Below are 14,678 nucleotides of genomic sequence, written 5' to 3'. Positions count from 1 at the left end.
GTGTGTGTTTGGGGTGGGTGGGGAGTAGCCTCATGACATCACAGGGAGCCAGCCAATCACAGCAAGCTTCTGCTGCAAACAGGAAGCCCTGGTTTCTCTTCAGTTCAGCCCTTAAGAAATGAATTGTGAATGAAGAAAATGCAGCAAGTGTGCTTATGGGCTCACCACTCATTTGTGTACATTGATCACACCCTCAGTAATCCATATAAAAATCTTGTAAAGTAGGTCTGTATTAGTATCCTCATACTGGGAGGTGGGAGACTGCGGTTTAGAGGTTGTGTGGCTTGTGTAAGTTCACCTAGAGATTTAATCACAGGAGCAAGATTTGAACTGGGGACCTTCCTGGTTCATAGTTCAGTCTTACTGACACCATGCCACATTACATTAAAGTGTGCCATTGAGTCGATTTCGACTCCTGGCGCCCACAGAGCCCTGTGGTTGTCTTTGGTAGCATACAGGAGAGGTTTACGATTGCCTCCTCCTGCACAATATGAGATGATGGCCTTTCACCAACTTCCTATATTGTTGCTGCTCGATATAGTACCAGCAGGGATTTAAACCGGCAACCTTCTGCTTGTTATTCAAGCATTTCCCCACTGTGCCACCCCTGAAATTCAGTTAGGGTTGCAAAATGCCTTGGGGAAGGGCTATAGCTCAGTGGCAGTGCACATATGCTTTCCCTACCCAGGGTTGCCAGGCAGGGGTGGGAAAGACCCCTGTCTAAGACCTTAAAGAGCCACTGCCAGTGTAGACAATACTAAGCTAGATGGACTAGTGGTCCAACTTAATTTAAGGTGTCTTCATATGCCCCTTATTGTAAAGGTTAAAATATATCAGCACCTTTCATCACACAGTTATTTATACATCTTCAGCTTTGCTACTATAAGGACTACATTTGTCTTTTGTTCTCTGCCTTATAAGAGACCTACGAGATTCACTCAGGGCTCACTATTTGTTTCTGCCCACCAAAGGGTGTTACTAATTTGTTTTGGTTGTTTTACCCCACCAAGCTTCTGTGACAGCCAATACCTTAACACATAACTTTAGCATAAACAGAAGAAGAAATATTTTACTCCACTCCATTCAGATTGCAAGGCTTGAGCAGTGGTGGCCCCAGTAAAATAAGACTGGGGAGCACAGAAGGGGTAAAGTGCATTTCAGAGGGAGGCGAACTTTGTCCCATGTTAGATTTCTGAAAGAGAAATAGCAGTATGCTTCACACATATGCTCCCATCCTGAACTTAAACTGAAATGAATCCAAGGGGAAGTACTCTTTAATACTGATTGAATCTTGTTAATCATCATAATGATAGTGTGATACTAAAAAAGCACCCTGAGAATGTGAATGGTGCCTTCCTTCAAGTTCCAAGACAAAACCCAAATGCATATCTAATGTAATAACCACTGAAGAGGAGAGCTGGTCTTGTGGTAGCAAGCATGACTTGTCCACTTAGCTAAGCAGGGTCCACCCTGGTTGAATATGAAAGGGAGACTAGAAGTGTGAGCACTGTAAGAGATTCCCCTCAGGGGATGGAGCTGCTCTGGGAAGAGCAGAAGGTTTCAAGTTCCCTCCCTGGCTTCTCCAAGATAAGGCTGAGAGATTCCTGCCTTGGAGAAGCTGCTGCCAGTCTGTGAAGACAATACTGAGCTAGATAGACCAATGGTCTGACTCAGTATATGGCACCTTCCTATGTTCCTATGTATAAAATATTATATATTATAACATATATTATATTATAACATATATTATAATAAACTGTATAAGAAACTACTACAAATATGTATATACCACTATTTAACCAAAGTTCTCAAAGCGGTTTACATTAAAAAATAAATAAGATGGTCCCCAGTTCCCAAAGGGGGTGTAGTGGTTAGAGTATTGGATTAGGACTGGGAAGACCTGGGTTCAAATCCCCATTCAGCCATAAAACTCACTGGGTGACTCTGGGCCAGTCACATATCTCTCAGCCTAACCTACCTCACATAGTTGTTGTAAGGATAAACAACCATGTACCAACCTCTGGGCTCCTTGGAGGAAGAGCAGGATATAAGTGTAATAAAATACATACATACATACATACATACATAAGGTAGATACCAACAACAGCCACTGAAGGGATACTGTGCTGTGGCTAAGTATTCGTGATACTAGTTTTATTCAAAAAGAAAACTACTCTCACCACAAAGTAAGAAAAGGAAATATATACTCCACAGTTCCACCAATAGCTACTCCATCCCTAGGACATAATCCAATATCCTGGCATCAGTCAATTCCATAAAGAATCCAGTGGTGCATTCCTGTTGTAAATTCCAGAGTTGAAGAAGTCCAAACACTAAAATGACTGCTGTCTTGATGAACTGCCAGATGTGTTTCAGCCAATATGAGACCACCTTGAGTGGCCTTGCTTCAAAATACAGGCTGTGTTGGTGATACACTATGCCCACCAGATCAAGTAAGCCACCAATGATCCTTGTATCAAAAGTAAAATTTTTATGCTCTGTGAAGTAGCTCTCTAGAATTAACAATTTAGGAGTATGTAACATAACATATTAGGAGTAGGTTATAGGTGTGGTAATTTAACACCTATACAAATTGTTATGAGGTGGCTAACAAATAAAGCTCATTATTTTTATTGTTATTCTAAATAATATATTTTTGTACATTAGATACATACATTTAGGTTCTTTTGTGTTTTTTCTTGGTATAAGTGAATCCAGTCACAGGTGGTGTGTGTTTGTTTTGCTTCCTTCAAGTTGCCACAGGGGTTCAGCAATGGGGTGGGGAGCGGCGAGCTACCGGGGTGGGGAGGCTTCTTGCTCCTTCCCTTTGTCCTCCCCCTCCCCCAGACTTGAGCGGGTGAAGGAAAAGGAAAATCTTGCTCCCTCCCATCTGGTCCTAAGGATCGAAGGAAGGAGCGTGTGTCCCCTGCTTTGGAGTCCTCCTCGAACTCCAATTTCCCGAGGAAACCCCCAGGCCCATCGGCCCCATTGTCCCCAGTGCTGATACCTACCTCTGCCACCGTGTCCCAAAGCCCTACCCGTCTCTCCCTTGCACGGGTCCCAGCACTCACGTGGAGCGCTCAAAACTCCCCCCACCGCTTGCCCCAAAGCCCCGCCTTTCAGCCGTTGTCTACTGTTCATTGGCTACTGAGAGCAGCTGCCGCTCCGGCGGCGGGCGGGCCCCTTTGTGACGTCACAATCAGCTGTTTGAACGTTCTAATTTCTGAGCCGAGATCAACTGGGGATTCAGCAATAACAGAAAAATAATAATACTTAGCCTACAGCTAGGGGAAGGAGGGCGTCTGGACGGGAGAGCAGCTGCATGCAGTTTGCAATGGTGCATATCTTCTGAGAAGATCTGAGACACCATCCACATCATCATCATCATCACGACCACCACTACTACCACCTCCTCCACCTCTTGCATCCTTTTTTGGGTGTCTTTTAACAAAAATCATTTCTATTATTGATCTTGGTTGATTTCAATTAAAACTACCTCACAGACTCTGCCTAAAGCTGGTGCTTAAAAAAAATCTTGTGGGTTTGTGTGTGTGTGTGTGTTTGTGTGGAGTTGTTTACAAAACATTTGACGACATTAGAGGCAAGGTAAGTGCTGTTTTCTTCCCTACTGCAATGTGGCTGGTTTATTTTCAAACTTGAGACCTATCTCTTTGTGAAAATGAACACTCCGTGAGATCATTTTTGTTATTGACGTTCTAAGCGCCCATCCTTCTGCATGGATGTTATTTTTATGGCATGTGGCATTCCGCTTTGATATCGATTTCCCTTCTGGTGTGTCATTTTAATTCCTCTTTGTATCTGGCAGTCTCTGTGCGGCACAGAGCATTGCTTTATGTTTCCCAGTATGTTGTTATGGACGCGTTACGATTTCATCCTCTGGTTGGCAGGGAAATAGCGAATACATTATCTTGGGATTGAAGAACATCTAAACACCAGGAGGGAAGATCTTAGCTTTGTTTTTAGTTTAGAAACAAGCAGGCTTGGCCTCTAATGAGAGAGAGACGCAGGAGCATTCCCGTTCTGGCGGGGGCCCTGTTTAACCCATCAAGAATCACTCCCTGCTTTGACTTGCAAATTAATGTTGTTGTTGTTTTTAAAAAAGAGATAACCAAAGTGTAAGTTCTTGAGAGTAAAATATTCCAGTTCAAACCCGGATCCTCTTATTTATACAAAACGTAAATAATTACACAATCAGTCATCACCATCATATTATTGCATTTTGCAAGGGCCTCCGTCTTAAACAAAAGACTGGAGGAGAGCTCCAGAAATCATGCATTTGGGATCTGGGCTGGTTTGTAACTGACTCCTTTTCTTAGCTACAAATGCAAAAGGAGCCTTTTGTCTTGACTTTCTCTGGCTACTAAAAAGCTATTAATAAATGCACGGCAAGAGAAGAGGGAGCGAGGAGAGGAAGGAAGGAAGAGGCAAGCCATCCCCTTGTTTGTGTGGAGCGTGGCTCACTGAGGTCATAACAGGAGAATGGAAAATGTTCATCATAATTAACTGCAGATCAGGGTAGTGGGGGGAGATGGCTGTTGCTTCCTGCCACCGGCCGCTGCTTTTCGTTCAGCGGTTTCCTTGAGAGCGAGACGGTGGTTAGTTACGAAGAGCCGTTACCCACTGCTGCAGTCCTGCCAGCTATCGCGACGTAGAGATGTAGAAAGGACTCAGATCGCAAGATGCGGACTTGATTTGTGTTGCTTGGCATTGCTGGTTGTCTCTCCCCGCTCCTCCCCTCATTTCCTTGGCGTTGCTGAATTCTCCGCCTCCCCCCGTTCCCTTTCAATAGGGTTAGGATTTCTTACTTGGGTGGAGAGGGATGCACGGACGCCTTTTGGTCCGCCTCTCGGGTTCTAAATATAAAATCTGCATTTCCTGGTGGGTCAGGGTGCGGCGAGGAAAGAATCTTGGGAGAAAACCTATTTTTGCAGGCAAAAGTGCTTGACCTTCCAAATTCATCCTGCTATAGAAATGTATTTGCGTGCCAACTGCACGGTCGGTAAAAACCACCAAGAGCTCTGCGGCATCTTAAAGGCTAACACATTGCTTATGACAGCCGCTTTCATCTACCAGAACCCATTTCGTCCGATGAGTGAAGCATAGTGTCTCTCTCTGGCTCGCTCTCTCTCTCTCTCTCTTTCACTAGACAAAGAGCAGGCTTCTCAAAGTGGCAAATAAACATTCCGTTTTAGGACCTGTAGGAGCGGCGCGGGGGGAGAAAAACCACCTCCCAGTTAGTGAGTTTTTCACTGTGATTTCTCTCCTTAATATTCCCTTGTCTTTGCCTCTGCCTCTTTGTTGTTTGTTTCTTCACCAACGGATTAGCTTAAAGGTTGAGCTCTGTTCCCATTGGCTGCCTGGGGTTAGACGCCTGTGGTGACGTTGGTACTATTTGCATATGACATTGAGACGTCACCAAGGCCGGCCCTTTCCAATCCTTCCCCTCGCCCCCACCCACGCATATTGAAGTTGTCCTGCTTTGACCCGTGTGGAAAAGGCTGTCCTGTACCGGAGCGCTGAAGATCGGCGCATTCCTTCGATAATTTTGACGGCAAAGGCCTGCGTGTGGCGATGTCATATTTTTATCTTTATGCTGCTGAGCAAGAAGGTCGGGGAGTCATAGCAAATAAGGGCTGGGGATTGATGTCCTTTGCTCCACTTTAATCATCAACCTTATTGATATAGCTTTGCAGGGCGTTTGGATTTCAGGCTCTTTCAGCAGGTTGTATTTTAAAATGTACCATTTAAGCATGTGTGCAGCTGGGAAACAGAACCTTGCCGGGGCTATTAAAATGGAATGGCCAAATGTGCAACTGCAGTTAAGAGAAGGAAAGAAATGGTCATTCAGGGCAGGAATCAAGGAGAACAAGTCTCTCCTAGGCTGCTAATCATTACATGTCTTTCTGTGTTCAGAGGCCGTGTATGTGTATAGCCCAGAGCAGTATATAGGGTTATGCTTATCCTCAAAACAGCCCTGTGAACTAGATTAGGCTGAAAGATGACTAGCCCAGAGTCACCCACTGAGTTTATGGCTGAATGGAGATTTTAACTCAGGTCTCCCCAGTCCTAGTTCAACACTCTAACTACTGTACCACATCAGTAGGCCTCTGAATACCAGTTGCTGGGAAGCAATAGTGGGTGAGGGCTATTATTTGCCTATATGTCCTGCTTGTGGGCTTCCCATAAACATATGGTTGGCTACTGCGGAAAACTGGAAAGATTTCTGGTCTGATTCATCAGCAGGGCTCTTCTTATGCTCTAATGACCCAGATCATCTGAAACTTTTATGTTACCCCAATTGACTGGGTTTTGGAGTGAAGCCATAGCAGCATACATAGCCCTTCTTGAAAAGTCCTCCAGGCATTTTATCTGAATCTGAATGCAGATTTATCTCTATGTTGTGGATGTACGTCAGACTTGGATACTGTACTTATAGCTTTTGAATGAAATGTACCAGCATTCTGCAAACTAAATCCAGCAACCTGCCTAAATTATGCAGATTAAGCACATTGCCTAAATTCTATTATTCTATATTACTCTATAGTGTAGTGTACTATGCAGTCAGTAAGGCTGCAGTTCCTGCATCAAGGTATTCATTCCTGTTTAATAACTCATGAAAGACTTTGCTTTCCAACTTTTGCTATTGTGCATCTCTCATAACTACAGTAGCAATAACAATAGCTGATGGAGCCTTCCCAAGTCTAACCAACACAACGTGCACAAGATCATTCTCAGGCATTCAGTCAGCTTGCTAACATTTTCCCATTTTTGGCCATGGGTGGACGATTCCAGCTTTGGCTAGTTTGCAAAAGAAGCATTTACATTATATATGTAATGATAGTGTACATGCTGAAGAACTGTATCACAGTCAGTTTGGAAGTTCACCTGATCTATTTTTTTACAAGACATAATTAAACAGGATTTATGGATGACAAAAAAGGCCAGAGATCTGGTGTTAAAGCTAAAACACCTGGTCATTGATTGATTTGTGTGTCAAAGTTAAACAGAATCACAAACCCAATTTCAAGCTTTTCTTTGTGTGCCAAATACAATCAGTATGATCAGCCATGGGTTCTAGGAAACTACTCAGAATTTCTTCTGATCCACAGGACTAGAAGTGTGATAAATCCAAACACATCAAGTGTTCTACAGATGAACTCCAGTCCATTTGTAAGCTGCAAGGGTGTGAATGTCATATTCAGATACTGCCAATAATTTTGTCCCTTTGTAAGAGAGGCAGAAATGTTGCTGCTTGCACAAAGAGAAGTTAGTCAGGGGTTTCAGCCTTTGTTCTATTTAAATTTTTGGATGAAGGTTGCAGAATCCATTATTAATTGTGCCATGTTAGATCTCCATATGCAAATATAGACACTAAATATATCAAATATAGATACCAAAGTGAGGAATGAAGTCATTTTTTCCATAGCTGTCCTATTTTAGTGGGAGCTGATGAAGACAGCAATTCTCCAGCATCATAAGCACACATTGGCTACATATACTGTGATGATGACTGAAGAGATATTCTTAGGTTTGTTTTAGAAGCTTTTCCTTGCCTTGTCTTGAGTGTTCAGAAGTATTGAAAAGAGTTTTTGTATGTGTGTTGGCGGCAGGGAAGCCACATCTTAATTTTTCTAAATTGTTATTTTGCTAGTATTGTAACTATAGCTTTCCAGTCTAGAAGCTCTGTCCCTCTTAATTACAAAAATAAGTCACCCTCTCATTTCTGCCTGCACTGTAGCATCCTTGTGCATCATTGGCCTTTGTTTCAGATCTCTTAAAAAAAAAAAAAAAATCTGGTCTTACCTAACAGGATTATTTTGGAGAGATGGTGATTCACAAGACAAAGATAACAATGTATTCTTAGTAGGGAGCAGGAAAGACAGCTCATTTTATTTCCAGTTTAGTTCCCCATTGCTCAACCAAAACGTCTCAGGGATTCCCTTGGATCCTTCAAATTAATATTACAACCATCTAACATTCATGAAACCAGTTACTTTGCACACAGAAAACAATACAGTAATATCTACTTTCCAGAGTGGATTTTGTAGTGATAAAAGAAGGAAGGATAGTTTTTTGCAGCTGGAAACCATGGATGAATTAAAAGATGCCTGAGTACGGGATTATACAACTTTGGTCCTTTAGCAGTTATTGGACTACAAGTCCCATCATCCCTCACTATTGGCTACTGTGCTTGGATATGATGGGAGTTGTATTCTTTCAATAGCTGGAGAGCCAAAGTTGTGCAGCCCTGCCTTAGTAGTTTGTTCTGTCTACTTCCCTGTAATTCTTTTGTGCTCCCCCTGTCTCTCACCAAAGGGGGGAAAGGCAGAGGAGCCTTCAGTGTGTGGCACTGGCAACTGGCCTTGTGACTATGTTAATAGCTGAACTCTCATGCTCCACAGTGTCTGTGGCGTGTCTGTGGAGCAGTATCAGTGTCCACATCCACCCCTTCCCCATCACACACCAGCGGAGATGGGCAGTATCCAAAATACAAGTATTTAAAATACATATTTTCAACACTTTTGTATTTTGTATCTAAAATACATTTGCTCAGGTATTTAGTATTTAAGAAATACATTGCTGAAACCAAGATACATCTCAGCCAATCATTGCTTTGCTTTCTTGCTTCAGGAGCTGCCAGAATACTTTTATTGTAAGCAGGCGGCCCACTGACTTCCAAGCATCCTTGTGTGTGTACTCTCTTCCTTCCTCTCTGCCCCCTGAAGTTTGAATAGTTTTACTCTGAGGCTGACTGGTCAGCCAGCCAAGTATGAAAATCGAAGGGACAAGAGAGAGAGACTCTCCCTATGAGTAAAATGCAAAATGAGGGGTGAGGGTGGCATGGGAGTGCAGGGCGGGGAGAGGGAGTAGCTCCCTGCCCCTCCCCCGCCCTAATTTTGGATACAAGAGAACTCCCTACCTCACAGCTCACTTTAAATTTTCTCTGTCCTTCTACTTCAACAGTGTAACTAGAAACCTGACCTGAACTGAAGAGGCTGAGATTCTTTTGGTCCAGTCTCTGTATAAATTTGCAGCTTGCTTAAGAATTAGTCAGGTTGTTTTGCAGAGTAGTAGTTTACAAATATCTCCCTGTCTGTGTCCCATTTTGTTTACTGTGGCTGACTAATGGTAGCAAATTTCAATTTCTTTCCTCTCTGTGAAACAAAGCATCAACATACTCTCTGTCTGAAGTTTACCTTTAGAAAGCTTTATGTTCAGACTGCTGGAGGGCATGCAGAGTGCTTAGTTGGCTTTCCAGGTTACCTGGCTGTGGTGGGAGTGGGACACATTGAGGTGATCACCTAGAGCAGTCAGAGGGCATGGGGGAAAGGCTGCTTTTAACTCATCTCCCCCGCCCCCCCCAGATGCCCCAGATGACCAAGCCCTGGGTTTTTGGCATGCCTGCTGCATGCCCAGACAAGCAGTGCTCCACAGGGGAGCGTGGAATAATAATAATAATAATATAATTAATAATGAACAGAGGAAAAATAAGAAAAACAGAAGGAATAGAACTGCCCAATGGAAGCAACATCAAGAACCTGGAAGAGAAAGAACATTACAAATACTTGGGCATTCTCCAGGCTGATAACATTGCATACACTGAAGTTAAAAGAAAAATTGGAAGTGAATACATCAGGAGAGTTAGAAAAATCCTCAAGTCCAAACTCAATGGCGGGAACACCATACACGCCATAAACACCTGGGCTATACCTGTTTTCAGATACACTGCAGGAATAATAGACTGGAACCAGGCAGAGCTAGAGACGCTAGATTGTAAGACCAGGAAAATAATGACCATCAATCATGCTCTGCATCCCCACAGTAATGTAGATAGGCTATACCTCCCTCGCAGCTCAGGTAGAAGAGGAATGCTGCAAGCCCATGAAACAGTAGAAGAGGAGAAAAGAGGCCTTGAAGAATATATCAAGGACAGTGAAGAAGATGCACTTAAAATGGTCAATAATGAGAAACTATTCAACACCAATGAAACAAAGCAGGCCTACAAGAAAGAACAAGTCAAGAACCGAGCAGAAAAATGGAAAAATAAGCCACTGCATGGTCAATATTTATACAATACAACTGGAAAATCAGACATCACCAAGACCTGGCAATGACTTAATAATGGCAACTTGAAGAAAGAAATAGAGGGTTTAATACTGGCTGCACAAGAACAGGCACTAAGAACAAATGCAATAAGAGCCAAAGTCGAAAAATCCACAACAAACAGCAAGTGCCTTCTTTGTAAAGAAGCAGATGAAACCGTGGACCACCTAATCAGCTGTTGTAAAAAGATCGCACAGACTGACTACAAACAAAGGCATGACAAGGTAGCAGGGATGATACACTGGAACATCTGCAAAAAATACAAGCTACCTGTAGCCAAAAATTGGTGGGACCATAAAATCGAAAAAGTTGAAGAAAATGAAGATGCAAAAATATTATGGGACTTCCGACTACAAACAGACAAACATCTGCCACACAATACAACAGGTATAACTGTGGTCGAGAAGAAAGAAAAACAAGTTAAAATAATCGACATAGCAATACCAGGGGATAGCAGAATAAAAGAAAAAAGAAATAGAAAAAATCACCAAATACAAAGATCTACAAATTGAAATGGAAAGGCTGTGGCAGAAAAAGACCAAAATAATCCCAGTGGTAATTGGCACCCTAGGTGCAATTCCAAAACACCTTGAAGAGCACCTCAACACCATAGGGGCCACAGAAATCACCACCAGCCAATTACAAAAAGCAGCTTTACTGGGAACAGCCTATATTTTGCGATGATATCTATAATAACCAACAGTATTGATGATAAAATTCAGCCATCCCAGGTCCTTGGGAAGGACTCGATGTCTGGATAAAACAAACCAGTCAATAACACCTGTCTGACTGTGTAAACAAGAAATAATAATAATAAAAAATAATAAAAAATATTTAGTATATTTATATACCAACCCATACAAAAAAGTCCCTGGGTGCTTCACAATTTAAAACAAAAGATTATCCCACTTATCCCACAATGCTCTATGTGTCAAAAGCTTCTAACATTTAAAAACCCATCTTTTCCCTCACAACAGCCTGTAAAGTTGGTCAGAGAGAGAGAGAGAGAGAGAGAGAGAGCACGACTCACAGAAGCAGATGACTCCATGTACAGTATCCCAAGATTGTTTCCCCCCATTTTATCCTCACAACAATCCTTTGAGGTAGGCTAGGCAGAAAAATATAGAATGGCCGAGATCACCCAGTGATTTGACTGAGTGAGGGCTTCATTACTGAACGAGGGCTTCAACCTGGGTCTCCCAGTCCTCATCCATCAACCTAATTGCTACACCACATTGGCTTACGGGGCAGTTAAAATATTCTTTATTTTCTGATTTGTAGGAGGATATACAAATAAATCCTTTTGATTTGTATATAAACTAGAAGCTTTCTTTAGCTTTCTTTCTGAGTAACGGCTCAGATTTAGGGGAATCCTTCTGTCACTCCTGTAAAACACACCCCCAACATTGCTCTCAGTGCTTTAAGAATAACATAGAGAGGAAAGGGGCACATAGATTAATTGGGGTAAAAAATTTCTAGCCCTCATGGCTGCAGATATATGTTTGAATATGTGTGGGCAATGCTTCCTGAAAGCCAGACAGCTGGTTGAATAATATTTCCAGTGGCTGGGGCCAGGGGCGAAACTAGGGGAGAGGGGCCCCATGTTTGCTCCTCTCCCTGGGGACCCCTTGGAGGGAGAGAGATAATGAAGGAAATAAGGAAGGCTAGAACTGGGGGGCCCCAAGGAGCTGGGGCGCCCATGTTCGTTGAACCCATCCACTCAATTACAGCTACACCCCTGGCTGAGGCCCAGACTTTAATATCCAGCATAGCAATTTGGCCCTTACTATGGTTCAGATGGGAAATGCTTGACTAAGAAGCAGAAGGTTGCTGGTTCAAATCCCCACTGTTACTATATCAGGCAGAAGCGATAAAGGAAGATGCTGAAAAGCACCATCTCATACTGCACAGGAGGAGACAATGGTAAACCCCTCCTGTATTCTACCAAAAGAAAACCACAGGGCTCTGTGGGCGCCAGGAGTTGAAATCATTCATTCGATTTCTACACTGCCCTTCCAAAAACAGCTCAGGGCGGTTTACACAGAGAAATAACAAATAAATAAGATGGATCCCTGTCCCCAAAGGGGTCACAACCTAAACCCCTCCCCCCATAAAATAGACACCAGCAACAGTCACTGGATGGACTGTGCTGGGGGTGGATAGGGCTAGTTACTCTCCCCCTGATAAATAGAGAATCACCACGTTAAAAGGTGCCTCTTTGCCAAGTTAGCAGCAGTATCATAGACTTGATGACTTGAAATCGACTTGACGGCACATTTTACTTTACTTTATGGCTCACAAATAGAAGGCCAATTCCCACATTATGCTCCACACTTGTACAACAAGTATATAGTGTACACAGGTATAGTCATTCATATGTTATGATGAATGCCTGTACACAAGTAGACATCCTTTCTGTACCATGTACTTGAATGGCCTGTATCTAGGTTAACTTTTAAAATGAACACAGGTACAATCATTCACACAAACACATGCATGAGTATACAGACATCTGCATAATGTCTGAATCAGGCTAGAGTTGCTGACTGAAGCTAGTCCTAGAGATTTTTTCTCTCTTGATATTGTTTTCAATATTTTTCACCATATCAAACCATTAACCAGAGAGCTAGCGTGGTGTAGTGGTTAGAGTGCTGGACTAGGACCAGGGAGACCTGAGTTCAAATCCCCATTCAGCCATGAAACTAGCTGGATGACTCTGGGCCAGTCACTTCTCTCTCAGCCTAACCTACTTCACAGGGCTGTTGTGAAAGAGAAATTCAAGTATGTAGTACACCGCTCTGGGCTCCTTGGAGGAAGAGCGGGATATAAATGTAATAATAATAATAATTAATTAAAATAGCATTGCTTTCAATAGTGACCGGGAAATAGTTGCAGATTGCTGGAGACTCAGGCTAGTACTGGGAAGCTAGTAACTATGCTAGCAAAACCAGAATAAATTATGCAAAATAATAATAATTTCAAAATATATTAAAGCAAAATAAGAAAATTATGCAAATGTCCTTCACTTGTATCATGTATACAGTCCAATCTTTTTGGTGCAGAATTTGAATGGATTGGACACAGAGTTTTGCTTTATTTCTTTTTAAAATCCTCACTACAATTTTGACAAGGAGGGAAAAGAGGATGTTATTAAGTGTTCATCTTGCCTGTAAAAAAAAGACACAGTGAATCCTTAACCTTACGATTATATATAAGATAGAATGATTTTATTGAGGGGGGGACCCCTGAAAATGATTTTTATTTAATTTTATAATTGTATTTTTAAAGTGTTCTAAATGAGAGATGTAATGATACAAAAAGCGAAATGCCATATTTGCTTGTTCCTGAGCTGATTAATTTGTTTCTTTGGTACAGTTCTGAAAAGAAAGAAAAATAAAAGTATAGAGGAAAAAAGATTAAATGCACAAAGATGCAGTGCCTGTATATCATGGGACAAATATAGTTGTTGATACAAGACTTAGCTAGATAGCATCTATGCCATTCACTTTCAGATTGGATCTCAGCCGTCTTTCTTTGAGAGGAAGCAACAGTTGACACAGAGGATTGATTAGACTAGGCCAGTAATCCCAAGTGTCTTTAGCTAATGCAATGTTTCCAAAATGGCTGATAACTGAGGCGTGTTCCCCCCCCCACCGTATTAAAAGTGGAGGCACACTTCACTGTTATTTTTGACAACTGACAAGGAATACCTTTAAAGTGTGACATTTACCTTGAAACTGTGTAAGAATGTCCTGCCCTCAGAGGCACTCTGCCCCTGTGTTTCTGAATGAGTTACTATATGACTCTGCTTTATACTGAGTTGAACCATTGGTTCATCTAGCTCAGCACTGCCAGGACAGCTTGGAACATTAGGAACATAGGAAGCTGCCTTATACTGAGTCAGACCATTGGTCCATCTAGCTCACTATTGTCTACAAAGACCGGCAGCAGCCTCTCCAAGGGTGCAGGCAGGAGTCTCTCTTAGCCCTATCTTGGAGATGCCAGGGAGGGAACTTGGAACCTTCTAGATTCCCAGAGCAGCCCTATCCCCCGAGGGGAATATCATACAGTTCTCACACATGTCTCCCATTCAAATGCAAACCAGGATGGGTCCTGCTTAGCAAAGGGGACAATTCGTGCTTGCTACCACAGGGCCAGTTCTCCTCTCCTGATTGCCTTCCCTCTCCAGGGTTTCCAATTAGGGCCTTTCTCTGCCCTAGGTGGAGATATCAGAAAGTGAACCTGGGTCCTACAGCATAAAATGCATGTGATCTGCCACTAAGCTGTAGCCCCCTGAAGCAGCTATAGTGGTGGTCTGGCTACGCACTTCCTGACTGGAAGGAGGCAAGCCCAGAGGTCACTCAGAGTTCCAGCAGGCCCTGCATGCTGTGTCAGGAGGAGGAATGACTGGATAATCACACCTGAAGCAGAGGTGATCTGCCTTCCACTGAATTAGCTGTTTGGATAGAGGTAAGACTGGAAAGGTATATTCTGCAGAGGGGCAGCAGGCAGTAGTCCCATTGAAATTCAAGAAGTGAAGAGGAGGGACCCTC

General features: G+C 42.7%; 1 protein-coding gene across 6 annotated transcripts in view; it reads left to right on the top strand.

Moving 5' to 3' along the window:
• The first annotated feature begins 3,247 nt into the window (after window positions 1–3,247).
• TP53INP2 (tumor protein p53 inducible nuclear protein 2) overlaps window positions 3,248–14,678 on the top strand; it is a 64,116-nt gene continuing 52,685 nt past the window's right edge. Inside the window, exon 1 of one of the 6 annotated variants that reach the window (XM_053244880.1) lies at window positions 3,248–3,606. The gene's annotated coding sequence lies outside the window, so the exon portion shown is untranslated. Of the gene's footprint in view, window positions 3,607–4,295; window positions 4,812–5,482; window positions 5,630–7,374; window positions 7,550–14,678 lie in introns of those variants that run through there. The other 5 variants (XM_053244888.1, XM_053244887.1, XM_053244882.1 and 2 more) reach the window with 5 other exon arrangements.

Source organism: Hemicordylus capensis, chromosome 4 (genome assembly GCF_027244095.1).
Source record: "Hemicordylus capensis ecotype Gifberg chromosome 4, rHemCap1.1.pri, whole genome shotgun sequence".
Classification (NCBI taxonomy): domain Eukaryota; kingdom Metazoa; phylum Chordata; class Lepidosauria; order Squamata; family Cordylidae; genus Hemicordylus; species Hemicordylus capensis.
The sequence above is the reverse complement of the archived record's forward strand: the minus strand, read 5'-3'. Positions and strand labels throughout refer to the sequence as shown.